At 47.3% G+C, this 27,951-nt stretch overlaps 1 long non-coding RNA gene across 1 annotated transcript; it reads left to right on the plus strand.

The window, feature by feature from the left end:
* The first annotated feature begins 793 nt into the window (after nucleotides 1–793).
* LOC108537021 (uncharacterized) lies at nucleotides 794–27,951 on the plus strand. The gene is made up of 2 exons (XR_001887687.1): nucleotides 794–882; nucleotides 27,683–27,951. It is a non-coding gene; the product is annotated as an uncharacterized LOC108537021 (long non-coding RNA).

Genomic DNA, 27,951 nt, shown 5'->3' on the forward strand with positions numbered 1-27,951 from the left:
CTGGGGGCTGGAAGCCCCACATCCAGTTGTGGGCGGGACTGGTTTCTCCTGAGGCCTCCCTCCTGGGCTTGCGATGGTGTCTTCTCCCTGTGTCCTCACACCGTCTTCCCTCTGTGGGTGTCTGTGTCTTCATCTCCTCTTCCTATAAGGACTCCTGACATATTGGATTAAAGCGCATTCTAATGCCTTCCTTTTACCTTAATTATCCTTTTAAAGGCCCCATCTCCAAATACAGTCACAGTCTGAGGTATGAGGCGGTTAGGGCTTCAACGTACGACTTTTGAGGAACACATTTCAGATGATAACAGATACATATATATATGTATATCCTATAAATGAAAATGTCAGGATGGATTTTAGAGAGAGAATTTTTTACTTAATTGTGATCCCCCAGGGATCTCACCACCTCTTAGTCTCAATTTTTCTTGTCTAAGAGAGGGTGCTCCTACCCACATCCTCAGTCCAAATCCGTCTTCTGAAGGTTGGACCCGCATTTGCAGTGACAGTGACTGGACATTTTCTCCCAGGTGTTCTTCAACAATTTCAGCCCTACAAGTCTGAAACAAAACTTACCCTCCTCCAGTGAAGCTCTTCCTCCTGGCCTTTCTGCTTCCTTTTTAAGCTCCATCACCCTCCAGGTCTCCCATTACTGGCTGGGAGCCCCGCCCCGTCCAGTCCTCCCCTTCCAGGCTGGGAGCCCCGCCCATTCCAGGCCTCACCTCCAGGCTGGGAGCCCCGCCCACTCCAGGCCTCACCCTCCAGGCTGGGAGCCCCGCCCACTCCAGGCCTCACCCTCCAGGCTGGAAGTTCTGCCCTCCCAGGCCTCTGGATCCTGGCTGGGAGCCATCTCTGCCTGCTCCCTTTTCCTGGACTCCTGATCAGGTCAGTGGCAAGTCACAGACGTCTGAAATGTCCTTCCTGACTCTCAGCTCCACGGCATTCCTATAGCCCCCTCCGCAGTTCCGCCCTCCGGAGGGCTCCAACAGCAGCCCGGTGCGCCTCCCCAGCCCCAGGCTCCCTCCTCGCTAGTCAGCCTGCACCTGGCGCTCCCTGGCACACATATTTTCCATTGGTCTTCACTGCCAATTAAATGCAGATTTCTCATCGTGTGGTTCCAAGTTCTATGTATTTGGTCCTCATGTCCTGACAGCTGTACCCTCCCCAGAGCTCTACAATCTGGCCAAGAACCTCACCAGCCTATTCCACCAAACCATTGCTTTATTTATTTTAGATTCATGGGTATTTGTGTTCAGATTTGTTACATAGGTATATTGCGTTATGATAAGGTTTGTGCTTCTAAGGATCCAGTCACCCAACGTAATACCAGATAGTTAGGTTTTCTTCCGTTGCCCTCCTCTCCCTCCTTCCTTTTGGAGTCCCCAGTGTCTATTATTTCCATGTTTATGTCCTTATGTACCCGGTGTTTAGATCCCACTTATAAGTGAGAGCATGTGGCATTTGGTTTTCTGTTTCTGCATTCGTTTGCTTAGAATAACAGCTGCCAGCTGCATCCATGTTGTTGCAAAGGACATAATTTCCCTATTTTTTATGACTGCATAGTATTCCATGGCCAAAAAAAAAAAGGTGGTATGAAAATATGTACCACATTTTTTAATCCAATCCACACTTGATGGGCACCAGGGTTGATTACATGTCTTTACTGTTGTAAATAGTGCTGCGATGAACATACATGTGCAGGTATCTTTTTGGTAGAACGATTTATATTCCTTTGGGTATATACATAGTAATGGGATTGCTGCGTCTAATATTCGTTCTATTTTAGATCTTTAAGAAATCTGCAAACTGCTTTCCACAGGAGCTGAATTAATTTGCGTTTTCACCAACAGTTTATAAGTATTCCCTTTCTCCTCAACCTCTCCAGCATCTGTTATTTTTTCACTTTTTAATAATAGCCATTCTGACTGGTGTGAAATAGTACTTTATTGAAACCACTGCTTTAGAAAGTGAAAGTCCTTTTCAGGTTTTTTTTTTCATTCACTGGCAGAGGTTGCTGGCCCAGCAGGAGTTGTGCAAACCCTGTCTTTGTTCCCCTGTATTTGCCTTCCTCTCCCTTTTTCCTTCCTTTCCCTTTCTCAACACACACACACGCACAACATATACAGAAGGGCTCTCATCTGAAATAATCAATAAAAATTGAGGATGTGAATATGTCATACAAGGAGCAAAGGGGGAAAGTAAACATAAGGAAAATATACAAATCCCAATTGTTAACCATGTAACCAGCATGGGCTTTGTAGTCTACACAAGACAGACTACAACAAGCTTCTGTCCCTGCAGAAACTGGATAAATCCTGGAGAACGACTATAGTCTCCGTGGCACAAATTCTTCCTCAGAAGGAAGGACCAAGGCTTCTGAATAAAAGGACTAGGAAAAGAAATCTTCCTGTGGCTGTCAAAGGCAAGTAGGATTCTTTTTCAAGGTCAACAGGCATTAGAGACAGAAGACATACACAGCATGCCAGAAAGTTACAACATTTCCCTCTCCTGGACACCAAAGAGTTAAATAGAGAAATGTGCATGTGGACAGTTATTAGAAAGGAGAAAGGAGAAAGGGAAGAGAAGGTGGCCCATTTCCTCCCTTGGCCAAAAAGAAAAGAAACAACTCAAATAAAACAATAAGATGCTGTCATCACGAAACACTGTGTATGTGTTGGCCAGTAGGCTATTAATACACAGCACAGCCTGGAGCTTTGCTGAACATGGAAATGCTTCCAGCCTCTTTGCAACACTGCTTGTATGAACATTGCTAAAAATATTGGTGGGATACATATGTGTACGTGTGTGCTTGTGTGTCCATGTGTGTGCTTGTGCATGCATGTGTGTGCATGCATGAGGATGTATGTGTTGCATGTATTGTGAGCACATGTGGGGTCAGTAGACCCCAACACAGACTGCTTTGAGGGTAATTTATTTTCATTCCATCCAGAGTTGCTCACAAGTCTGATTAGCTGGGATAGTAAAAGAGAAAGGAGCAGACAGAAATCTATCCCCCTTTTCTCTTTATCTTTGAGATTCTTGGAGAAGCGCATGCCTTCCCTCTCACCCCACTGAACAACACACCCTTCAGAACCCACTCCCACAACCACACCCACTACATTCTATGCAGGCACATCCAACTGTCCTCCTGGCTATCTTCACCATGGTGACCAAAGCCTCCACCCTCTACTTCCCTAAAGCAAAAATTGGCAAAGAACCCAAGGAAATGACTGTCTTTCCAATGAACCAAAGTTTTGTTATGCACTGTTTGGATAACAGTGTCCTAGCAGAATACCTGGAAGTTACAGAATATACTCATTAAACCTAGCTGCCGGTTAATAAGCCCTTGAAATGCCTCAGGGCTCCCATCAAAGAGTTTTCTGGAGACAGAGGGCCAGGCCAGTACGTAGGTCCTGCTTGAAAATAAGATTTCATTTCAGAGACCACTTGTTACACTGTATTGAGAATGTTTCAGGGGCTGAATCAGTCCCTCTGGGGGGAAAATGCTATCTGAATGTGTGCCCTGGGTGTGGAAAGGGGGGTGGCTCAGATTCAACATATTCAATGTAGAGTGTACTCATGCATTGTCTCAGGAATCCTCATGGCTTCCGTACAGCAAGAATCAATCCATATTTCACCCTTTCATAAGGACTCCAGTCATACTGGAGTGGGATCCACCCTAATGACCTCATCTCCATGTGGTGAAAACTTTTTCCAAATAAGGTCACATTCTGAGGTATGGGGTTTAGGACTTCAACAGATCTTTTTGGAGGGGATGCAATTCAACCCACAAATGTAGTCCTTACCCAAAGGGACCTATGGACGTTTACTCAGGTGGCTAATCACTGGGGAAAGGGGAAGACTCAGACAGTCCAAGGACTACTGGACACAGGTCTGAGTTGACATGGACACTTGGGTACCCACAGTGTAATCACAGTCTCCTGTTAGAGTGTGGCCCCCCAGGGACAGGCACTAAGTGAAGTAGTAGCTAATGTCCAGCTCCTAGTGGTCCTGCTGGGTCCACTAACATGCTGTGGGCGTTGCCCTGTTTCTTAAGTGCACAGATGGAACTGATCTACTTGATAGTTGGATTAGCCTTAACATTGGGTCTCTGGCCCATGGGCTAAGACCTGTCATAGTGGAGAGCACCAAATGGAAACTCTGAAAGTACCACTGTCAGCTGAGGTTGTCAGTCAAAAATAATATTGCATTCTGAAGTGGATGGCAGAAATTTGTATCACCATTAAAAACCTCAAGGGCACAGGGGAGTGCTATTAATCATATCTCCATTTAATTCACCAGCCTAGCCCCTGCAGAAACTAGATAAACCCTGGAGAATGACTGTAATCTACACCAGGATTAAACAAATAGTAACCCTGAATGCAGGTGCTATACTAGACATAGTATCTTCGGTAGAACCAATTAGTGAGGCCTTTGATACAACCATTGACCTGGGAGATGCACTCTTTTCCATTCCAATCAAGAAAGAGGATGAGAAATGGTTTGTATTTAGTAGGATAGAAAACAATATTAAACTGAAGTTTTGCCTCAGGGTTAAATGAACTTGACTGCCTTCCGTTCTAAAATAGCTTGAGGATATGTGGACTACCTGAATGTCCCACAGAACATCATGACACCTGGGGGTTGGGGCAGAACCAATGATAGATGGCTATCTCACTAGAGATTTTGGTAAGATACATGCACTAGAGAGGATGGGAAATAAAATTGAAAATTTATTTTCTGACAGTGGTACTTTCAGAGTTTCCATTTGGTGCTCTCCACTATGACAGGTCTTAGCCCATGGGCCAGAGACCCAATGTTAAAGCTAATCCAACTATCAAGTAGATTGGTTCCATCTGTGCACTTAAGAAACAGGGCAAAATATGAAAATTTAGAGATACACATGTCAATAAAGTCCTTAGGGACCCAAAGGCCAGGGCCATTCCTGAATATCCCTCGAAATTCAAATAAAATCACTGCATCTTGCATTCCCTACCACAAAGAAGGAAGCACAGTGCATGGTGTACCTCATTTGCTTCTGAAGGCAACACATTTCATACCTAGGAATGCTGCTTCAGCCCCTATACTGGATGACACAAAAGGGTGCTGACTCTTGAGTGGAGCATAAAGTAGGAAAGAGCTCTGCAACAGGTCCAAACTGTAGTGCAAGCACACCTGCCACTGGAGCCATGTTATCTGGTGGACCTCATGAGGTTGTAGATGTCAGCAGTGGGACAAGATGCATCATAGGATGGAAATCATGTATCTAAGATCAAACCTAGGCAGGACCGGAGGAGAGGCATGAGTCATCCACATAAGCTGGTAGCCCAGATCCCCATGTCACCCACCACGGCCAAACCAGGGCTCCTGCCCCAGCTCATATGTATGGCCATATTGGAGTGCTGACACACTGATCTGGGGTGACTCACTCACATCAGGGACTGGATGAGTACAGTGTCCTGGGCTAAAGATGATCTATCCCAGACCCTCATCTTCAGCAGCATCAATGGCGCTCACAGCAGCTCTCCCTCCTCTGTGTTCCTACTTAGTGGCAGCTCTGGTCTGCAGCATCCAAAAACAGTGAGGTAGAGGGAATGGCAAGCATCCTTTACCCTGTGCCCCATCAATGGCACTGTCACACCCTCAGTAGGCTCTGTGCCATGTGTCAGGTAGTGCCCAGGGCTTGTGAGACATTACTCCAAGTTCCCACCAGATATGCTCTTGATTCCGGTGGATGTGATGACATTGTGCTCTCTCAGGGCTTAGGCTGTGCCAGAGGATGGATGAACATTCCTTGCTGAATCGGACTCCTCTAGTTGCTCCACTCAGGGCCTCTGGCCTGTCCTTTCCTTTGGTGATGGAGCGTAGAAGGCAGGCATGGAGTTAACACAGAAAGAGTTAACTTTCTGTGTTAGGCAGGCATGGAGTCAACTGTCCGAAAACACAGGATGCCAGCTAAAGAGTGAAGAGAAAATGTGGTTGGAAGATGTGTTCTTCTACCTTTACATCATAAATTTCAGAACAGTGCATTTCATGACCAGAAGATGAATTACTGTTCACATTTTCCTGCGTGCTCTGGATAAGATTTGCAGTTGTGATCATCGCCAATGGAAAGCACAGTAACAGCTTTCAGAGAGTCAGTAGAAGCCAGTATGCAAGACATACGCTGCACAAGGCAGCCTCTTGAGTGATGATGTAACTACTATTAAACACATGGTATCAGGGAACTACAGGGGTATGATCTGTGTTGCTTCAATACAAAAAAGTGAAGAAGAGCCATGGCACTGCCAGTAATAATCATGTTTCATGAGAGAAATACAAGCAGCCAGAACTTTTGCCACTAAGAAGAAACTTCACACTGAAAAGGCAATGGATAAATATGTAAATGCATCTTGTCCACCTATAACTCTAAATCAGTTGATCAATCTATACATCACCAAGCCTCATGAATTTTGTCATAAATTTTTAATCAAATTGTTTACACAGAGGATTCACAAAATTAAATAGAGAGAGAGAGATAATCTGCCCTGGATTAATCAATGACATTTACCAAGCTGTAATAAGAACCAGAATTGTGCTAGATACCATGGATACAATAAAGAACAATGCAAAAATGCACTAAATGTAACTCACTGTCTAAACCAGTAGCAATGCATATAGACAGACTCAGGGTGTCCTGAGCAGGGACATAGCAAGGGGTGATGGAGTGAACACCCAGCAATAGTTCCGTGCTGACGTTCCCAGTTGAAGTCATCAGAAAGGTGACCACTCCACAGGAACTCCACTTGAGGGCCTTGTTCAGTGGGACTTTTCAGCCATACTCCCAATCCAAGTATTTTCTTCTCCTATTAAAGTTGTCTTTGATTAGCTCTCCATTGGTCAAAGATTCTCCGAGATACCTATGGAAAGATGGAAGTGGCACTTAGGTCTGCCTATCCCAACAGCCTAGTTGGAAATCACCAAAATGAGGCAAGAGAAAAGGGTTTTAGTCAACCTTTTCCTGTGTGCCTGTTCTAGTTGAAGAATCTGAGTTTTATAAACCCAGAATTTTTTATAAAAGAATTCTCGCCAGGCCAGGCATGGTGGCTTATGCCTGTAATCCCAGCACTTTGGGAGACCAAGGCGGGTGTATCATGAGGTCAGGAGTTTGAGACTAGCCTGACCAACATGGCGAAACCCCGTCTCTACTAAAAATTCAAAAATTAGCTGAGTGTGGAGGTGTGCTCCTGTAATCCCACCTACTCAGGAGGCTGAGGCAGGAGAATCTCTTGAACCCGGGAGGCAGAAGTTGCAGTGAGCTGAGATCACAGCACTGCACTCCAGCCTGGGTGACAGAGTGAGACTTTGTCTCAAAGAAAAAAAAAAAAGGATTCTCGCAACCATACCTCACAGATCACAGTTCAAGAACTGCTGCAAAAGAAGGTCTTTCTGAAGATGGTACAAAGGGGAAAGACAAAGGCACTGGGTTTTATCTCTGGTCCTGGTCAGAATCAACTCAGAGTCTTTACCAACAGGGATTGTCCCATCTGTCATCCTTGGTTACACAAGCCCCATCAAGCAGAATGGTGAAGTACTGGGCTCTGGGCCTACTGAGCACCACGGAGACCCCCACTGCTACTTCAGGAATCGCCTATCAGGCTGGTGGGTGGGGTAGGAGTAAAAATAATCAGCACCAGTTTTGGGGCCCAGTCTAGAGGTGGCATTTAACTCAGACCCCCTTGTAGCTCTTGAGGGTCTTTTCTGAGGACCTTTACTGCAGTCTGTGCAAAAACCCACTCATAGGCCTCAGTAACTTCCAGTCCTCCAGAGCCATATAGTGTGGTCATTTTAGTCATCCTCTGGGCTTTCTTTAGGTATTCATGCAAAGGTAGACCTGGCCTTGGGTATCTGTATTGAGGCCCCAAGGCCTTGGATCAGAACAGCAGTATCAGGGAAAACAAAATCCAAGGGGCTGCCCATTCCAAGGGCAAACTGGGAATCTAGTCCTCATCTTGTAACCACCATCTCTACCTTGAGATGCTGCAGGGGCACGTCTTCTGCCTTTCATCTAGGCTCCTGGCAAAGGCCTTGCAAAGCATTATTCAGGGCACTGTGTGAGGCCAGAGAAGGAATTGAGGAAGACCAGACACATACACAGAAATGAAATGAGTGGAGTGACAGGAAAGCAGCTTGAAACGGGAGAAGTTCCCTTATCCTCCTGGCAGGGCTTGTGTTGGGAGTGTGGCTGGCTTCTTCTGTGCCCTGCTGCTCAAATCTGTAGGCGGAGCATGCAGATGGGAAGGTTGTGGGGCTCTGACCCCATGGCAATGTCTAAGGGTGAATGTTTACAGCTCCTGAGGCCCCAGTGGGCCTGTGTTACAGGGTGATATTTCAGTTGAGCCATTCCTAGTCAGCTCAGTTAGACCTCGTGCCTTATTCCAAGGACAGAGGCTTTCTGTATCCCAGGGTTTCTTGCCTTGGTGTACCAAAAGAATCAGATCACGTGTGGGCTTGCAGAATGACTGCAAAGTTTTATTGTGTGGAAGTAGCTCTCAGCAGATGAGGGAGCCAGAAGGGAGATGGAGTGGGAAGGTGGTTTTCCTCTCTGAAGTCGGACCGCTCAGTGGCCGAGCTCTCCTCCAACTGCACCAAGTGGTTCTGCCTGTCAATGGCCTGCCAGCCTGCCGCAGGCCTCTATCAGTGTGCTCTTACACTGGTGTGTTCCTGTTGACGTCCAGAGGCTTGCGTGCGTGTCTGCTGGGCTCTCGGGATTTTTGTAGGCACAGGATGAGGGTGTGGCAGGCCAGGGTAGTCTTGGGAAATGCAACATTTAGGCACGAAATCAGAAATGCCTGTCCTCACCTAGGTCTGTGGGTACAGGCCCGGAGGTGGAGCCCTAGCCAGGGACCACACCCTTCCCTTCCCAGCACTTCCCTGCCCGCCTTCCGTATCAGTAGCTTGAGGGAGTTACTTCTCAGGGAGATGTTTTGGTTTTTAGGGAGGAGAAGACAAAACCTCCAATTTGAAAAACAAAACAAGTCCTTTGGTGAGGGAAACACTGGACATACAGAGGGAAGGCTGGAAAGGCCAGGTGCTGGGGAGACAGCAAGGAGGATCCCAGACCCACCAGAGAGGCAGCCTGGGAAGATGTTTATTTTCTAAGAGAAGAAGAAAGACTGGGAAACAGGGAGAAATTTTTAGGGTGGAGGGTGGGAAACTTGGGAAGCACAGAACAGATGGCCCTAATCTTCTGAGCGAGAAACGAGGCAGTGGCAAGCCCGGCTGGGGTGACAGTGGGAATCAAGGCTGAGGGACGGCGGAGACATCCTCCACTGGCTGCTGAAGGTCTAGGATGGGCACTGAGGCGAGCCTCAGCGGTGCTCCTCGGGCTTGCCTCCCAGGAGGGGCCCTGTAGGAAGTGTCCAGATGCAGAGCCCCAACTCCTCCCCCAGAGACTCGGATTCAGTAGAACTGGGATGGGGTCCAAAATCTATATCATTAGAGCAGTCTCAGAATATACTTGTCATCAGGCAAAGCCTGGAGAAATAGTGAGCGAAAGAACCATTAGCCCCAGGGAGAGCCAACCAGAGGCTGGAAACAGAAATATTGGGGAATCACTTAGTATCCTTTTCACAGAGACACTCTGCTGCCCAGAACCCTGGGGAAGAAAGCTGGTGGGAGAAGGGTTGTGTAGCCACTGGGGTCTACCCAGGAGGGGAAGGTATCTCCAGGAGGGTCGAGTCCATCCAGGAGTGTGAGGTCTAGCTGGAGGAATGGGGTCTACCCAGGAGGGTGAGGTCTAGCTGGGGGGATGGGATCTACCCAGAGGGGTGAGGTCTAACTGGGGGAATGGTGTATACCCAGGAGGGTGAGGTCTACCTGGGGGCATGGGGTCTACCCAGGAGGGTGAGGTCTAACTGGAGGGATAGGGTCTACCCAGGAGGGTGAGGTCTACCTGGGGGGATGGGGTCTATCCAGAGGATGAGGTCTAGCTGGGGAGAAGGGTCTACCCAGGAGGGTGAGTTCTGGTTGGGGAGATGGGTCTACCCAAGAGGGTGAGATCTAGCTGGGGTGATGGGATCTGTTCAGGAGGATGAGATCTAGCTGGGGTGATGGGATCTGTTCAGGAGGATGAGATCTAGCTGGGGGGATGGGGTCTACTCAGGAGGGTGAGTTCTAGTTGGGGAGATGAGTTTATCCAGAGGGTGAGGTCTAGCTGTGGGGAGGAGGTCTGTCCAGGAAGGTAAGGTCTCTCCATAGGGTGTTTTGGGAGGTCTGGAGCTTGGAGGTCCTGTGATCACAGTCTACATGTGTGACTTGGACCCACACTTGGCAGAGACCAAGGTGAAAACAAGAGAGGACTGATGGACTCTGAGGAAAGGAAGTGCGGTGGGAGCAGGGTCAAAAGCCAGAGGCCAGAGAGTGTGAGGAAGTGGGAGGGTCTGAGGAGGTGGGATCCCAGAGTGGGACCTGGGGAGCTGGAGTGCTGGCAATGCTTCTCACGCTGGTGAGGCCAATCCTAGGGCTCGGTTAGACTAAGTGCATTCGACTGGGGCAGTAGTTTTACACATGTATTTCAGGAGGAGATGATTTTATCATAAACACATTCCATTGATTCATGTGAAATCATTTTTAAAAATTAAGGTCAAAGTTTTTCTCCTGGCTGCTTTAGGCTGCATGCCCAGGACTCCTGTCCCTGTGGTGAGGGGATTTGGGTGGAAGAACTTGAGAAGTTCTGCTTCGGAATCCTCTCCTTTTTAAATAAAGAGGGATGCTCCAAGCCTGGCATGGAAAGGTACACCTCTCGGTGGAAGCAGGTGGCCAGGCTTTGATCCCTTAAGGATTGGAATCTTATGAAATTGCCAACATTGAAGCATGTTTGACTTGTGTAAATAGCTTCTTCCTGTGATTCAATCTAAATTGTAGACTCCAGGCTTCATAGCCGCCTCCACCATGTGGCCTCCAGGGGGCGCCGCTCTGCCTCCTAAATCCCCAAGGGCAAAGTCCACTTTCTTGGCTTCTGGAAGCACCACGAGCAAAGTCATTGGTGGAATAAACAAGACTGCTGTATTTAAAAAGGAAATAAGCATAGAAAGAAACATGAATCCAATTAGAACAGTTCCTTGTCCCCTAACATATGGTCCCCAGACCAGCAGCATCAGCACCCCCTGGGAGCTTGTATAATTCCTGGACAACAACCGAGATCTGCTGAGCCAGAATCCACATCTTAGCGGGACTGCCCAGGCTCTCCTGTGTCTGTGCGCATAGGAGAGGCACCAGTCTAGCCAGCAAGAGTCCGCTTATTTGTCACCTGCCTTTCCAACCCCAGCAATCTGGGCCTTGCCTAATACTTCCCCTGGGGACACACTCTTAGACCCTCCATTCTTCAAAATCAACATAAGGTCTGGCCCCCGCAGGAACGTGTTCCTAAGGAGCCATCTCTTCTTTCAGAAGTGTATTCGTTATCTTTGCTGTGTAAATAAGTGACCCTAAAACATAGAAGTTTAAAACAATAAACATTTACTTTTGCCATATGCTGTTGGTTAGAAGCAAGTCACTAATCCTGTCCAGGCTTAAAGGGAAGGGAATCACACCAGGGCCAGAATACCAGGAAGCAGGGATCACTGGGGATCATATTCCAGGCGACCTACTGCAGGGAGTAATCTCCAATCTAAGGGGCACGCCTCAACAGGGCAGCCACATCAGAAGACAAGAAAGCAACCTCCAGAGTCAAACGGTAAGGATGACATGCATTCAGCAACAGGATGCTTGAATAAGCCTTTCAACCATGGCTTGCAGAATGGCTACATTAGCATCACTTGGGAAACATTTAAAAAATACCAGTGCCCAGGCCCTACGCAAGACCAATTAGATCACAATCTTCAGGTGTGGGTTTTTTCTAATTTTTAAATTCCCCAGATAATTCTATTGCACAACTGAGATTAAGAACTATGACTTCAGGCCGCGTGCAGTGGCTCACACCTTTAATCCCAGCACTTTGGGAGGCCGAGGCGGGCAGATCACCTGAGGTCAGGAGTTTCAGACCAGCCTGGCCAACATGGTGAAACCCCATCTCTATTAAAAATGCCAAAAAATTTAGCTGGACCTGGTGGCGCACCTGTAATCCCAGCTACTTGGGAGGCTGAGGCAAGAGAATCACTTGAACTCGTGAGGCGGAGCTTACAAGTGAGCTGAGATTGCACCACTGCACTCCAGCCTGGGCAACAGGACGAGACTCCGTCTCAAAAAAAAAAAAAGAAAGAAAGAAAACCCAGAACTATGGCTTCATATGAAAATTTTCAAATGCTACAATACTCCAGTGAGGTAGTGGTAAAGATTACTAGCGCAAAAGAAGACGTGAGGCTCTCAGCAGCTTGGACTTCTGCTGGGGAATCTGTGGACTGGAAAAGTGAGCCTTAAAGAGTGTTGGGACCATCTCAGAGGTGAGGCAATAAGGCTGACAAAAGATTTGTGACTTTTTATGATTGCCTACCTTAGCAAAAGTCCCATCAAGTCATGATGCTGGAAAACACATCCAAGAGTTAGGAATACAGAAAGGAAAGGAGGAGAGATGGTGGGAGGAAGAAGGAAGGAAAAAAAAGAAAACAATATGAAGCCAATCTGAAAAGCTTCATGATGTATGATTTCAACTACATGGCATTCTGAAGAAGGCAAAGCTATCGAGGCAGTAAAAAAATCAGTTGTTGCCAGGAGTTAAGAGTGCAGGGAGGGACAAATAGGTGGAGCACAGAGGATATTTAGGGCAGTGAGACTACTCTGTATGATCCTGCAGTGGTGGGTAATGTCATTATTCATTTGTTCAAGCCCATGGAATGTACACCACCAACAGTGAACCCTAACATAAACTATGGACTTTGGATGATGATGATGTGTCAGTAGAGGGTCATTGATTATAACAAAGGCACCATTTGAGTGGGGACATTGCTAATGGGAGAAGCTGTGCATGCATGGGGGCAGGGGGCATGTGACATATCTCTGTACCTTCCTCCTAATTTCGCTGTGAACCTAAAAGTGTTCTTAAAAAATAGTCTTTTTTTTAAAGAGACAGGGTCTTGCTCTGTTGCCCAGGCTAGAGTTCAGTAGCACAATCATAACTCACTGTGGTCTCAACCTTCCAGGTTCAAGCGATCCTCCTGCCTTTGCCTCCAGAGTAGCTAGGACTACAGGCACACACCACCATGCCTCGCTAATTTAAAATTTTTTGTACAGACAGAGTCTCACTATGTTGCCCAGGCTGGTCTCAAACTCAATATCTATCCTCCCACCTTGGCCTCCCAAAGTGCTGGGATTACCGGTATGAGCCACTATGCTTAGCCTTTATTTTTTTAAGTAAATTTTTTTTTAAGAGACAAAAAGAAAAGAAACCTATCTATTGTTAAAACTTGTCCTCAACTCCAGCTGATGACTTCAAAGAAATGGAAACAGAAAATGAAGAAGACTCAACTAATGAAAGTGCCTCATAATCTTCTACTCTCCAGTCTGTAGAGACACAGAAGGTGAGAACCAGAGAGGCCTTGGAGGTCACCTCACCAATGCCTTTGTTTTGTGGTTGAGGAAATCGAGACATGAGGTCACTGGGAGGTAATGGCCTTGCTGGCATTAGAACTCACATCTTCAAACCTGAACCCAGTGCTCTACTCGAAGACTTTCCACATACAGAGCATCTCTGTCAATGGGGGTCTGCTGGACCCTTTCCTGCACACCAGTGTGTGAGAATGAGGCATATTGAAGAGTTGGTCAAGGGAGATAACAGGCACCCTCTTACGGGAACACCATGGCCTTTCACATAAATGTTTCAATGAGGGCTGGTTCACAGGAGGTTGGTGGTACATGACCAGTACTGCAGCAGTTAATCTACTCTGTCTCATGGGAACAAGTCAGTAGGTTGATCGCAGTCGCTGAGTCTAACATGCTCCCAGCTTGAGCTGCACCCGCTCTGTAAACAGCCCCTGACGGTAGCAGCTTTACCCACAACAATAAAACGGCTCCATCTTCAGGCAAGTCCAACCTTTACCTCTCCTCCCTATCCCTCGCCTGCCTGATTTTAGCCACTGTTCTCATTCCCAGGGACCGGGTTGCTCCCAACTCGTTGCCATGGCCACGGGCCTCACCCAAAGCATACCAACGCTGTAGTGCTCACAGATCTTGGCAGACGTCCAGGCAGATGCAGAGCAGTTGGGGTGAATAACGTTCTCCCCTGAAAGCTGCGCCAAGGCTGTTCGATTGCGCTCTCTCCGCTGTCGGCTTGAGTCTTATAGAGCTGTCCATTTGGCTGCCTGGCTGTGAATGAGCCATGGTTGTTAATTTCTTTCCCTTGCACCAGCTTCTTGGGAGCCTCTAACCCAAAACTTAAACAAAGAGCTAAATCAGGCTGTTCCCAGAGCTCGGGACCCTGGCTGTTTACCAAACACTGAAAATGTTACCAGTTGCCACCAGTCCCAAATCCCTAATCTCTTCTAAAAGTCGTGAGGAATGTTGTCCCAAGAGGTCCAGGCCTGGCCCATCTGTGATACTCTTGGGTGTCTGTTTCAACATCCCAGTCCTGTGAGTTGAAATATCTTTTCCAGAGAGAAAGAAATGAAAGACGGGGGTGGAGAGGGGGGTGAAGGAGCACATGGCAAGAGAATAGAGATGGAATCCCTTCAAAAACAAACAAAGAGGAGCCGTCCGTGTGCAGCGTGTTCATCCTTGCATGATTTATGTTAGCCCAGTGCTCAAGTTCATGGCAATTACAAAAAAGGAGGGAGTGTCAGAAGGAATCTTCCATGAATACCAATAGTACCAGCCAACATCTGTCCCTTGGAGTGGGCGATCTGCTCCAGCCTGTTCGGGATTCTACTTAGAATTCTCAAATGGGACAGCGTACACAGAAGCGCTTTGTAGGTTAGAAAGCAGCGCACACTGGTAGAATGTTGTTTTCATCAGGCATTCCCTTCACTACTACACTGGCACTCACGAAGTGAGTAAGTCCCTCGCCCCCCCCCCCAGGGTATGTGCCCACACTGCCATAGAACCTACCCGGTAGGGAAGGCGCTCACAGACCCTGTGGCACATGAGAAGGGATTGGGATGTGGGTGGGCAGGAGCCACTTCTGCTGATGAGAACACAGCAGTTCCAACCTCCCTGAAACCGGCCCCCGAGCCCCCTCACCAGTTGCATTTTTGCATTGATCTCCTGCTCAGAGATACTTCGCCCGCAGTTGCCACATCTTTGCTATGGAGTTGCTTTAAAAAAGAATATAATATTTAGATTTAGCTGCCCGGAAGAGGAAGGTGTTTCATTCTTCTTTAAAGTTAGTCTGGAAAATGACCACTTTTTAGTGGGGGAGAATATACTCTTCAATTAATAACATAAAAATGAAGCTGGGTGCAGTGGCTCACACCTGTAGTTCCAGCACTTTGGAAGGCTGAAGTGGGAGACTGCTTGAGCCCAGGAGTTCAAGACCAGCCTAAGCATCATAAGGAGACCTCAGCTCTACAAAAAAAAAAAAAAAAAAACCTTAAAAAAATTTTAAAATAAATAAAACCATCACTACCACTAACTTTTAACAACACACTCTAAGAGCAAGGGAAAAAACAAATCCTGGGTACTAATGCTGAAAATGCACATTTTCCAAGGAATGGTAGCCATCATATTCCCAGTGTGAGACAGAACAATTGAACCAGATCCTACACAGCTTGCCTCAAACCCCTGGCAAGAATTGCCACAAATCCTGAACTTCCCTTCACGTTGTCTTTCCATAATTCCTTCCCCTCCCAGCACCCACATCAGTCTGATGTCTAATATTTAGACCACCAGAAGCTGGGCAGAGCCCACCCAGGAAGAATTCTAAAATGTGATTAAAAATACAGCCTGAAATGGCTTCAGAAGTTGCTGACACTCTGTTGAGACACAGTGTCTTTTGAAAGACAAGGACAGTTGAAAATTTCTTGCACCACTGAAGGCTGGTGCCCTCGTGCACGTTAACAGTTTCTCCCTCCACCACAGTTTGCTATCTCTCCATCGCTGGCATTCAGACGGCCTCACCCATCTCCCCGAGGGACAGCTGCTCCCAGATCCGCCCTGCAGCTGAGCTGCAAGATGAGCAGAATTATCCCTGTGAACAGGAGACAAGGCTAAAGCTGCATGTGTGTCAATTATGAAAGCCCAAATCAGGAAACAGATTAGGACTCTAAGGGAGCTCTGCTGACCGAAGACGATCTCCCCAGGAGAACCGGCACCGAGGGCCCACTCCCCGCCCGGCCATTTTCCAAACAGATAAAGGGAAACTCACATTTCTTTTTTTTAAACTGAGTTTCAAGTCTTTGGAAAGCTCATATGCAATTGACAGCTGCTGACTTCTGGAGACATTTAAAAAAAAATTAAAAGCATATTAGGATGTGATGTGGGACAGCATATTTGGAGTTCAAAGGGTGTCAGTTCAGATGTGGTGAACAGCCACTGGTGAGCGAGCTGTGTAACCCTGAGAGCCTTCAGCTCTGGAGCATGTAATAGCTTCCCCTGCAGGCTTGTTGGGAGGTTTACAGGAAAGAGTACCCATGACAGGCAAGGCAGCATCTGCTATGCAGGAGGTGCTCCACAAATCTGCTCTGAATGAGTGGATGTATTTTCCATGTCTGTGGCACAGTAGTCACTCAGTAAGTGTAGATTTTGTCCCTTTCTTTTCCCAGATTAGCAGCCACCATAGAGTTGGTTTCTGTACTTTAACCTCTCAATCAAGCCAAAAACACAGCTTCTTAGAGGGACCAGGCCATGTCTGCAAGGTATCGAGGGGGCATCTGCAAAGAGTTTCCAACCCGGCTCCTGTCACTAGCTAGGTGTGCAGCTCTGCACGCAGTCGCCTCGTCCCTTTTTCCTCATTCCAAGCCTCATTTTCTCATAGTGAAAATGAAAGAGCTGGACTAGATTCATAGCTGTCAACAATGCTCTATCATCCAAGCCCTTTGTTTACAAGAAATCTGGTACAGCCACACTATTAAATAAAATATCTCAAGAAAAGGGGCCAAGGCCTAGGCCTAAGTCAGCTCAGCTCTCCAGCCCACCTGCTTTTAGAGGTTGAACAGAAGGCACCCCCCGACCCCACACAGGAGCCCCTAGGGTTCCTTGGAGCACAGTTAGAGAACCATAAGACCAGGTTGTCTTTAAATCTCCTTCCAGACCTGACCCTCCATGATTCCAGGTATTTACAGAGTAACTGCAGCGCATTATTGAACCTGACCAAATTAACTCAAGCCTGATGTGTAACACATATCAGAAAGAATACAGCCAGGGTCTCTCCTTCGTCCCCAGCTCCTCAGCCCTGCTGCCTGGGCAAAAGTCACTCAGCAGGAAGTCCTTTTTGACTGGTTTCAGCTGGAAACCCTACAGCATCAGGGACAAGGGGAAGTAATATAAAAAAAAATACCTGCAATCTTATCCTGAAGAGAGTGTCCCGTGAACATAAAGCAATTAAAGGAGACTATAGAAATAAGACCTGCAATAAATTAGTATGAACAATAGGTGTGGGAAGTGGGGAAAGGGCACCGGGCAGGAAACACCTAATTCTAGGTTGGCATGACCTTGGGCAAGGTGCCAGGGTCTCAATGACCTTGATGGTAGGGCTGAACCAGGTCACCTCTGTGAGAATTCTCTAACCATAAACTTCTGTGACTCTAAGTATTCATGGCCAGACACGGTGGCTCATGCCTGTAATCCCAACACTTTGGGAGACTGAGGCAGGCAGATCACCTGAGGTCAGGAGTTCGAGACCAGCTTGGCCAATGTGAGGAAACCCCTTCTCCACTGAAAATATAAAAATTAGCTGGGCACCATACTGTGTGCCTGTAATCCTAGCTACTCAGGAGGCTGAGGCAGGAAAATCGCTTGGGAACCCAGAAGGTAAAGCTTGTAGTGAGCCAAGATCACGCCACTGCACTTCAGTCTGTGCAACAGAGTGAGACTCTGTCTCCAAAAAAAAAAAAAAAAAAGAAAGAAAGAAAAGACTTGTAAGTACTTAAGAATGTTGATAATGATGTTGTCAAATTGTCAGAATTGGCATTTTCCAGCTACTTATGTTTATTACTCCTAGATATTCCTCAACCGTGACATCAGCAACCATCTTAGGCCATTGGCAGGGAGTGAGCTGACTACTCCCCAGGGTCTCAGGTAAGGAAAAGATAATGGTTTTCAGTTTGTAAGGTCAGCGTGAACAGTATCTCCCAGAGGCCTCTGTACTATGATTACAGCCACCTTGGCATAAATGAGCACTTATCAAATCCACGAGAGGCAAACAGACATCTGCAGGCAGCAGAACTGTCTGCAAGGATTTGCTTGACACAGATCTCTGGCTGGGCTCATGGTATGAGAGGTCCCCAGGTTTATTAATTGTTTTTAACGATCATTTTTCTCACCACCTAAACAGAAGGACCTTTTAGCTGAAAGCAAGAGGAACTAACACAGAGAGGCAGTGAGACTCAGATGGCTCAATTAAGCCTGGGTGTGACTGAGCTAATGCTTTTTCAGGTCACAGGTCACTCTTACAAGGTAATCCATTTGCCTAAAGAGGCAGTGCTTGTAAACGCAGCATCTTGAAGGAAGGGAACTGTTGTGGCTAGGTGATTGGGTGGAATAGCATTTCCTCTGGAATCTGATTGAAGAGCCTGATTTCCAGCTTGGTCTCCTGGTCTTCTTTAGCTTTTGACTTCCAAAGTCTTATTAGAACCAGCTAGGTGGCCCCTAGAATTATGTATCCACCTTTGTCAAAAGCAGGCTACGGAGATGGAGCCTGGTAAGGAAAATAAAGGTAAAGTAGTATGGCCTTCACTCATTATGGACAAGATGTCCTCTGTGTACAACAGAAAGCTTTCACCTGCAAGTAACAGACACTCAACTCAAACCACGTTTAAAAAGAAGGATATTCTAATCTCAGATAACAAGTTCAGCAAGTTCCAAGGAAATGAAAACCAGTGGTTCAGCGTTGTTATCATAAATTCCTTCCAGCTCTTGGCTCTACCATCCTCAGAGAATTGGTTTTGGCCTTAGGCAGCTCATCTCATATTTCAAGACCCCTCAGCCCTCCTGGTTTCACATCCAGATCGGCAGAGTCTACTTCATGGTGGCCAACCTGTCACGCTGCACAGGGCCTTGTGCCTAGAAGGACCCACACTTGGCTTAGTGCTCTGCCATCACCATCTTAACATTCTTAATCTTACCTGTGAACTTGTGTTTTATGAGTGAAGTCCTGTGGGACAGTAGAGATGCATGTGAGCAGAGGGGAGCTATGCAGTGCACATGTCCTCCTTCCCTGCTGTCCCACGCACAGGTCATGTTGGGGATCCCCATGAGCACAGAATTCCAAGGACCCACGATGCATGGGAATCAGTGAGACTCAAAGCCAGCACAGTAAGCATGGTAAGCCCACGACCAAGTACGTGGCAGCGCTGACAGCCCCAGAAGCCATGCTTTGTGTCCAAATCAGAACTTGCTCTGAACACAGAAAGGAAACAGCAGGACTCTAAGAAAGCACAGGAGATCAAGCAACCCTACTCTATTCTTTTAAACACGTGTTACTTCTCCGTGTTAGACGACTACTTACACTGAAAATGATGACATAGGTTGGGTATGGTGGCTCATACTTGTAGTCCCAGCATTTTGGGAGGCCAAGGCGGGCAGATCAGCTAAGGTCAGGAGTTCAAGACCAGCCTGGCCAATGTAATGAAACCCCGTCTGTACCAAAAAATACAAAAGTTAGCCGGGCGTGGTGGTGCGCGCCTGTAATCCCAGCCACTCAGGAGCTGAGGCAAGAGAATCACTTGAACTCAGGCGGGGGAGGTCACAGTGAGCCAAGATCACGCCACTGCACTCCAACCTTGACAACAAGAGCAAAACTCCGTCTCAAAAAAAAAGAAAGAAAAGAAAAAAGGCCGGGCGCGGTGGCTCAAGCCTGTAATCCCAGCACTTTGGGAGGCCGAGATGGGCGGATCACAAGGTCAGGAGATCGAGACCATCCTGGCTAACACGGTGAAACCCCGTCTCTACTAAAAATACAAAAACTAGCCGGGCGAGGCGGCGGGCGCCTATAGTCCCAGCTACTCGGGAGGCTGAGGCAGGAGAATGGCGTAAACCCGGGAGGCGGAGCTTGCAGTGAGCTGAGATCCGGCCACTGCACTCCAGTCCGGGTGACAGAGCGAGACTCCGCCTCAAAAAAAAAAAAAAAAAAAAAAGAAAATGATGACACAGAAGGAAAGACATAAGTGGTTAGCTAATACACCTTAGTGAACTCTTTCAGAAGAAAAATCAGCACAATTCCAGCCTATAACTCCAAAAGCCTCAATTTCATGCCTTGTTCCTGTCCCTGGATTTTTGTCCCCTCTTCTTTCATCGACAGAGCAGAAGGGCAACGGCCTCAAGTGTGTGCAGTCATTTATTGCCCTGGAAATGTATATCCAGAACAGAATATCACCTTCCTGGCAGCCGTCCCATTCAGCCTCTGCATGAAGACGCTGTTTGTTTCCCTAAGCTGTCCCAAGACCTGAGCCTCCTCAGTTTGGTGCATGCTTCACTATGGCATCAACTCTCCAACTTCTTCAATGCCCTCCAAGACCATAGTGATAAGAAAACAAAGATCACCCACCCCCAAGCTGGGAGGAGGACTCCTTTTTTCTCTCTACAGCCTTTTATATGTTTAACTTGCTTACCATATAATATGGATAACCTATGAAAAGATTTCACATGTATACATTTTAAATCACTTACTCTACTTGTTTGTGAAGACAAAATAAATTTTAAAATGCCACAGACTTCTTCCTGCAAGTTAAAGAAAAAAATTCAGCTTCCTGTATAAGAAGAAATATCGTAAGTCACATGTGTAGCCCAAGCTATTTGGGAAATTGTGGCAGGAGGATCACTTGAGCCCAGGAGTTCGAGGCCGCAGTGAGCTATAATGGTGCCGCTGCACTCCAATCTGGGCAACAGAGCAAGGCATCATCTCTAAAAAAAAAAATTAAAATTAAAATAAATTTAAAGATTAAAAAATATATTTAAAAGAAATATCACAAGTGAACTATAATTCATCCCAAAAGAGAATATGGATGTTTTCAAAGAGCAACATTAAAATGTCCAAGGCTAGTCACCATTTCTTTCTTGAGAACATTCATAAGCCACTGCTCATCCCCGGACTCCATTTTAAAAACAGATGCCACAGAATTCCTCTCTGCTCAGCCCATTCTCACATCACCAGTCCCCAGGCATGGACCTCACCCCTGGCCAGCCTTCCGGCATGCCAGGCCTCCTCCTCCCTCAAGCCCATGCAGAAGAGGGGAAGTGGGTCACACGGGGAGCCCATGCTATGAGTGGACATACCCTGCAGACGGAAGTGGAAGGGCAGAGGTGGAGTGGTTTCTTCTTCCTTATTCCTTTATATTCTGTTAGGCTTCAGCAACTCTCTCAACTGACTCATGCATAGACTTGTTCTAGAAGAAACTCTGTTACAGGCAGCAAAAGTCTGAAGGTGCTTTAGTTCCACCCCCGGAGGAGAGTGACAGTCCCACACACCCAGCAAGGTAGCATTAGAACCAGAGCTAGAACCCAGAGCTTGTCCCCAGCCAAGTTCTCTTTCATCAGCAATATCTGATTTCCCAGAATCATCCTTCATGGTGTGCTCTGGACCAATTTTTTGTCCAAAAACTAGACAAAAAGATAACTGTTCCATTTCTATTTCTACACTACAGCTCATACAATTTAAAGGCAGGGCACTGCTGTGAGAACCATCCTCCATCACTAAAGCAAACTGGTTGAGTTCTTTTTATTTATTAAATAAGATTGGAAAGGGTTGTTGTCTTGATTAGCATTTCTAAGCCTTGACACTGCTGATATTTTTGGTGGGATCACTCTTTGATGTGGGGACCATCCTGTGCACTGCAGGATGTGTAGCAGCATCCTGGCCTCCACCCACGAGGCACTGGTAGCATCTCCTCCCTTCCACTTGAGACAATCAAAAGTGTCTCCTTTCGAAATTGCCGATTGTCCCCTGAGGGGCAAGACGCCCTTGGTTAAGAATCACTGACCTAGGGGAAACGCGATTATTTGGTTGTCATTGAAAATACTCATCAAGAAAAAGATTGTTCACATTAGGGCTTTATAGACAAATAAACTGGAAAACTGTGAATCCAAGGCATTCTTCCTCAACAACCAGTGCCCAGAACAGCCTGAAAGGGGTCCTGGAGAGATAGGTGGGGGCCTCAGTAAACCCCTGAGGCATGGCAGTTCATGTGTATTATTGACCTTTCCAGGTGAAGGCAAAAGGATATTTGAGTCAGGGTTGAAAAGCATACCGATAAAAGCAGAACATGGCTGGGCACACTGGCTTATGCCTCTAATCCCAGCACTTTGGGAGGCTGAGATGGGTGGATCACCTGAGGTCAGGAGTTCGAGACCAGCCTGGCCAACATGGTGAAACCCCATCTCTACTGAAAACACACACAAAAAAAACTAGCCAGGCATGGTGGTGTGTGCCTGCAATCCCAGCTACTCAGGAGGCTGAGATAGGAGAGTCACTTGAACCTGGGAGGTGGAGGTTGCAGTTAGCCAAGATCACACCACTGCACTCCAGCCTGGGCAACAGAGTGAGACTCTGTCCAAAACAAAAAGCAGAACATAAGTTGATGACTATGAGCTGAATAGTGTGGCATGGAGAGAAGCCAGAATGGTGTTGGGGTCCTTAGAGAAAGCCTGGCATTGTCTATTTGAATAATTGCTTGCAAGCCTTGGACTAGCTGGTACCCATTGAGCCTCTTTACTGAGAGGATGGGAGTATCACAGGCATTAGACATGGAGGCTAGCAGTGCTTTGTGAAGGACACCTTGAATTATAAGTTGAAGATCTTGGAGAATTCTTGTCTTTAGGATATTACAGTAATGTTGAGAGTGGCATGGAAGGTTCTATTTCTACTTTGAGAGGTTCAGCCTCCTTAATTTGGCCTGTGTCAGTGAAGTGACCAGCTCGAAAGCAGTCGGGTATTTTAGTTAGCATAGTTTGTACTTGAGGTTTTAAAGGGGGATCGGGGATTTTGACAGAAGCAAGAAAAGTGTGATGGTCAATGAGAGCCATGAAAGGGCAAAGAATGCAAGGCTGGGACCCAAGGCCCTCAAGGGTGAGGCCTTCAGGGGAGCAAAACTACTGACAGTCCAGTTGGAAAGTAACTCTCTTTCCAGAAGGTTTACTGGGTAGTGGAACTAAGAAGCTGTGCTGAGTGGGGAGGGTCCTAATAAGACAGAATAAGGTTCTGACAAAAGCAGCACGTGAATGCTCATCAAGTCCCACCACAGGCATGACTTGTGTGCTCTTAGGGAGAGTGGCAAGAGGTGTTCATGGTGAGATGTGTTGCTCTGGGTCCATTAGGAAGGGAGTGGAGTGCCCATTGATGTGGAAGATTCTCTCCTCTTTATGAGTTAGTGTGGACACAAAGGGGAACTCCCCTCCAAGAAAGTCATTAAAAGATGAATTTTTAAGCTCTTTCTCTCTTTTGTGTTTTAAAGCCAGGCAATCCCAAGCCGAGCATTGTTTTTATTTATAACTGCACGTGTACCTAACAAGTTGGGGTTTGGAATGAGCAGATTGGCCTGGTTTGCTTCCTCCTGGTCAGTGAAGTTGTGCAGCCATCAGTTTGCACTGTGTTGATTTGGCCTCTTCTCTCATGGAGTCTTCAGGATGTTGGGCTAGTGTACACTTTCAGAGAGAGAAGCGTTCTGCCTGCTTACGTTGTGTTTTGGGGTAATATCTCTGATTTCTGATCAGAAGCCAGTAACACAATTAATAATAAAAGCAAAAGTGGCTCAGTCATCAAATATAAGATGAGATCATATATTTTGTTAAGCTTTAGCAACTCAACTGACTCTCTCAAAATGTCATCCTTTCTAACATTTTCTAATCTACGTCTATAGTGAGAGGCAAATTCATCTCTGTGTTGTCTGTCATCTTTTATCTTTGACCAGTTTTTGAGGAGAGACAGTGGGAATGGATTCTAAAGTCTCTCCCCTATAGTTTTGGCCTGCATCCGGGTGTTCTGATTTCTTTGAAAGTCCTCATGAAGAGTGACCCATCTGGCTTTTTCAAAACATAAAGTGGCATCTCTGGTACCCATTAACAGCTGCAAAAATTGATACAGTTCAGGGAACCCAGGAGAATATACCCCAAGGACCAGACCGAAAGGATTACTAAACTCTTCCCTATTCTCACTGTCTGAAAAGCCCTTAACAATTGCATATGGACCTGAGTGAGTCCTTATTCAGTTGGGCCCTCGGGTCGTGGGCCTTCCATCAGACTGGGGAAGCATCAACAAATCGGGGTGACATAGGGAAGTGGGAGCAGGGGAGATTGGGGAGCAGGGGCTAGAGGAGGAAAAAAGAAGTCCCTCAGACTAAGGAGGAATACTGGGTGGACGGGGAAAGTATCAGGGCAGGGCCCATCGAGGGGTGGGGGGAGGAAGTGTTGAGAGGTTTCATTAAGGGTGGAGAAGGAGTGGGAGGAGAGGTTGGTAATAACAGAGATGTGCTTAAGGGACTGCTCAGTTTGAGTAGATTGGAGACATTTTCTCATGTTTCAGCGTCCTCGTACCAAGCAAAATAAGCTGGCCTTTGAAGAGATCTTCAGGGGGGCTGTAGATGGACACGATTAGGGAGACTCCAGGTGCCTCAGAGGGGTCACGGCAGTTCTGACTTGTCCTCAGGGAAATCTTGCCATTTTGGGGGAATAATGATCTGAGTTTTCATCACAGTGGAATACATATCATCGGAAGGGATTTTTAAAGGAGGCGCGGGAGAAGTGGCTGGAGAATTTTCCATAGTACGAAGGTTAAACAGAAACCAACTACAAAACGAAGCCCGAAGAGCACTCAAGCCAATATCAAAATCAAACCCTAAGCACGCTGCCAAGGACCGATGTCCAGAGCACGGGACCGGGAGCTGGACTCACAGTGGGATCTCCGATCAGTCACAGAAGGAGCTTGACGAGTTCAAGGGGTCTCACTCCCTGGGTGGAGAAGACGGGGCTCCAGATGGGTTTCCAGTCTGTCCTGGCAGCTGGTTTTGTCTAGACTTTCATAGGGAGGGGTGAACCAGCTCCAAGTCGGGGTGATTTTACAGTTGGGATGTTCATGTCATCAGGAGGCATCTGTCAATCAGCTGGAATATCTAGCTCTGTTTCTAGCTTGTTTGGAGGAACAAATAGTTCAGCTAATCATTTAAGAAACAAAGAATGGTAATTTGGAGGGTCTCTGTGTGTCCTTATCACAGAAAACAAGGGGGTCACCCATGACTGTTATGGAAATCACAAGAACAAGTATACAGTATTTATGAACGGACCTACTGGTCTGCTAGTAGGGCTGCCATAACAAAGTACTGCAGAGTGGAGGCTTAACCACAGAGATGCATCGTCTCACCAAGCTGGAGGCTGGAAATCCCAGGTCAACACATGGACAGGGCTGGTTTCTCCTCTGGCCTCTCTCCTCGGCCATCTTCTCCCTGTTTCCCCACATGGTCTTTCCTCCATGTGTGTCTGTGTCCTCATCTCCTCTACTTATGAGGACACCTGTCACATTGGATTAGGGCCCACCCTAACGACTTCATTTTACCTTCATCACCTCTTTAAAGACCTCTCCAAATATGGTCACACGCTGAGTTACTGGGGGTTAGGTCTCCAACATCTGCATTTTAGGAGGACACAACTCAGTCCATGACAGTGGGTCTTCTCGAAGTCTTGTGGGGAAGCGTGGTTCTTTGCAGTAAGTCATTTCCTGGAACACAAAAGGATGGGAGACATCTGACATACAAGTGTGGGCAATTGCCTTTGGCCGTCTTCCAGAGGCACAGGGCTCAGGTGCAGCCCTGCACTGTCATGGGGTCCCAAAAGAGGCCCCTTGGTTTGCTGTGCTCCACTCCAAGCTTCCATGAGCTGATGGGGGAGGGGTGGGAAAGAACTTGCAAGGGAACTGAGACCTACTGAAAAAAGGAAGGAGAAGTAAAGAAAACGTCTAAGGGGCTGAGGGAGACAGGGGAAATGTGGTTTGAGGTTGACAAAAGGGAGGGAGAATGAGAGAGCCACACAGCAGGAGGCTTGGCTGTAAGAGAGAGAGAGATTCTGAACAGTCTCCAGGAGGCACAGAATGTGAGAGGCAGGTGAGTGAGGGAAGATTTCCCCACAAATCTTCGCCCTGTTAATCCACGTAGGCTCAGCCCCACAGGAGCTGTTTGGTGAGCGTTCAAGACTGGAATCTGATTCATGCACCTCTGTGTTGGCCTCTGCGAAGAAAGGCCTGGGAGCAGGGTGCATGGAAGGGCCTGCTTCATTCTGGGTGCCCAGCCTCCAGCAGGGTACCCCTCCTGCCAGATGCATGGGCAGGCAGCTTGCCTCCTTCCTGGACTGTGAGGTCCCTGATGACAAAATGAATGCAGCTAGTTGGAATTCTGCTTACTCAACCTCTATTGAGTGAATGAGCAGTGAACAACCTGCTGCTGCCTTACTGTTCCCTCTGCACACAGCAGAGGCTTGGATGGAAGGAATTCCTGGGTCCCTCTGAAAATGTTCAGGCACTAGCACGTATGAATCAATCTAGACCTTGTTTTGCATCTGATTATGTTTTCAACTTGCATCACCTCTTGGGGGCACTGAAGTCATAATTCTTCCATTCCCCATGTGTCCTAACCAGGCAGGAGCTGCGTGGCTGTCTAAACCCTTGTGGGTTTGTGATAAATGGGCGAGTGTTGAAAGAGAAAGGCAAACAAACTGCTTTCCCAAAGAAGTCGGGAGACGCCCTCGACAAGCCCTGGACAGAGCAGAGAATGGGCTCCGCCAGGAGCTGGGGAGAGCCTCGGGGAGGCTGCTGTGTCCAGGACTTCAGCCTTACTGCACCTACCCTACCAATCTGTGCCCTGAGGACCTGAACTTAGCCCTGTGTGTGGATATCTGTTGGAGAATGTGCTAAGCGCCCAGAGGAGAGACCAGGGAGACAAAGGCAGCAGGGCAGGATGGCAGAGGGGACAACTTCGCCATCCAGCCTCCTCTTTTCGTCTGGTGCTTACGCATCTGGATGCCACACACTTCCTGTGCTGCCCAAACCAGCGCCAGCCCAGTTCTAGAGGGAAGTAAGAGAACATGCACAACAGAGGTCTGGAAGTGACCAGGGAAGGAGGAGAGGCCAAACGCAGCGCCTGAGTACTTTCTTTTTGGGAGGTGCTACGAGGCGTGCAAAAGCAAACAGGAATGGCTCTCAGTAACTTCAGCAAGTGCCAGCGCTCAGCAGCCGCCCTTCCAAAGAGGGGTTGCTGGCAGCTGCAGCATCAGGCGGAGTTGCTGCATAGGATGCTTTTTCTAGTGCTGTTTGGCTTCACGGTTCTCCAACACAGATGAGTTGGAGGGTGGATGGTTTTAAGATCCATTTGTGTACCGTGAAAGCACATGGCCTATCTTCCCAAGAGTTTCTGCATTTCCAACTTTTTAATCCACAATAGAAAAGAGTCTAGAAAAACTAATGCAGTTAGAGCAGGTTTTCCTTGTGCCAGTGTCCTCATATCCTCCCCTGAAAATAACTCCCCAAGGAACCCCTCTCCAGCAGAATGTGGTATTGTCTCTTAAAATAAAAACAAAAGCAGCAGAGCCAGAGATGGAGCAGAAAAAGTGAGATGTGACATTCCTTCTACATTTACTTCCTCAGGTCCTTTTCCAGGAGTAAGTGACCATCGTGTACCCATGGGAAGAGTGCTGCATCCACGGAGGACCTGGGCCAACAGTGCTCTGAAATGGGTTTCATGAAAGCATCTGTGACTCATTCCTGTCCAAGAATGTTTTCATTAAGATTCAGCAGAAGCGATGTGCCAGGTCAGCAAATACAACTGCAAAACTGGGGCCTGATAGCCTGGCCAACACAGCAAGACCCCGTCTCGACTAAAAATTAAAATTAAAATTAATTAGCTGGGTATGGTG

Source organism: Rhinopithecus bieti, unplaced genomic scaffold (genome assembly GCF_001698545.2).
Source record: "Rhinopithecus bieti isolate Rb0 unplaced genomic scaffold, ASM169854v2 scaffold_14232, whole genome shotgun sequence".
Lineage (NCBI taxonomy): Eukaryota > Metazoa > Chordata > Mammalia > Primates > Cercopithecidae > Rhinopithecus > Rhinopithecus bieti.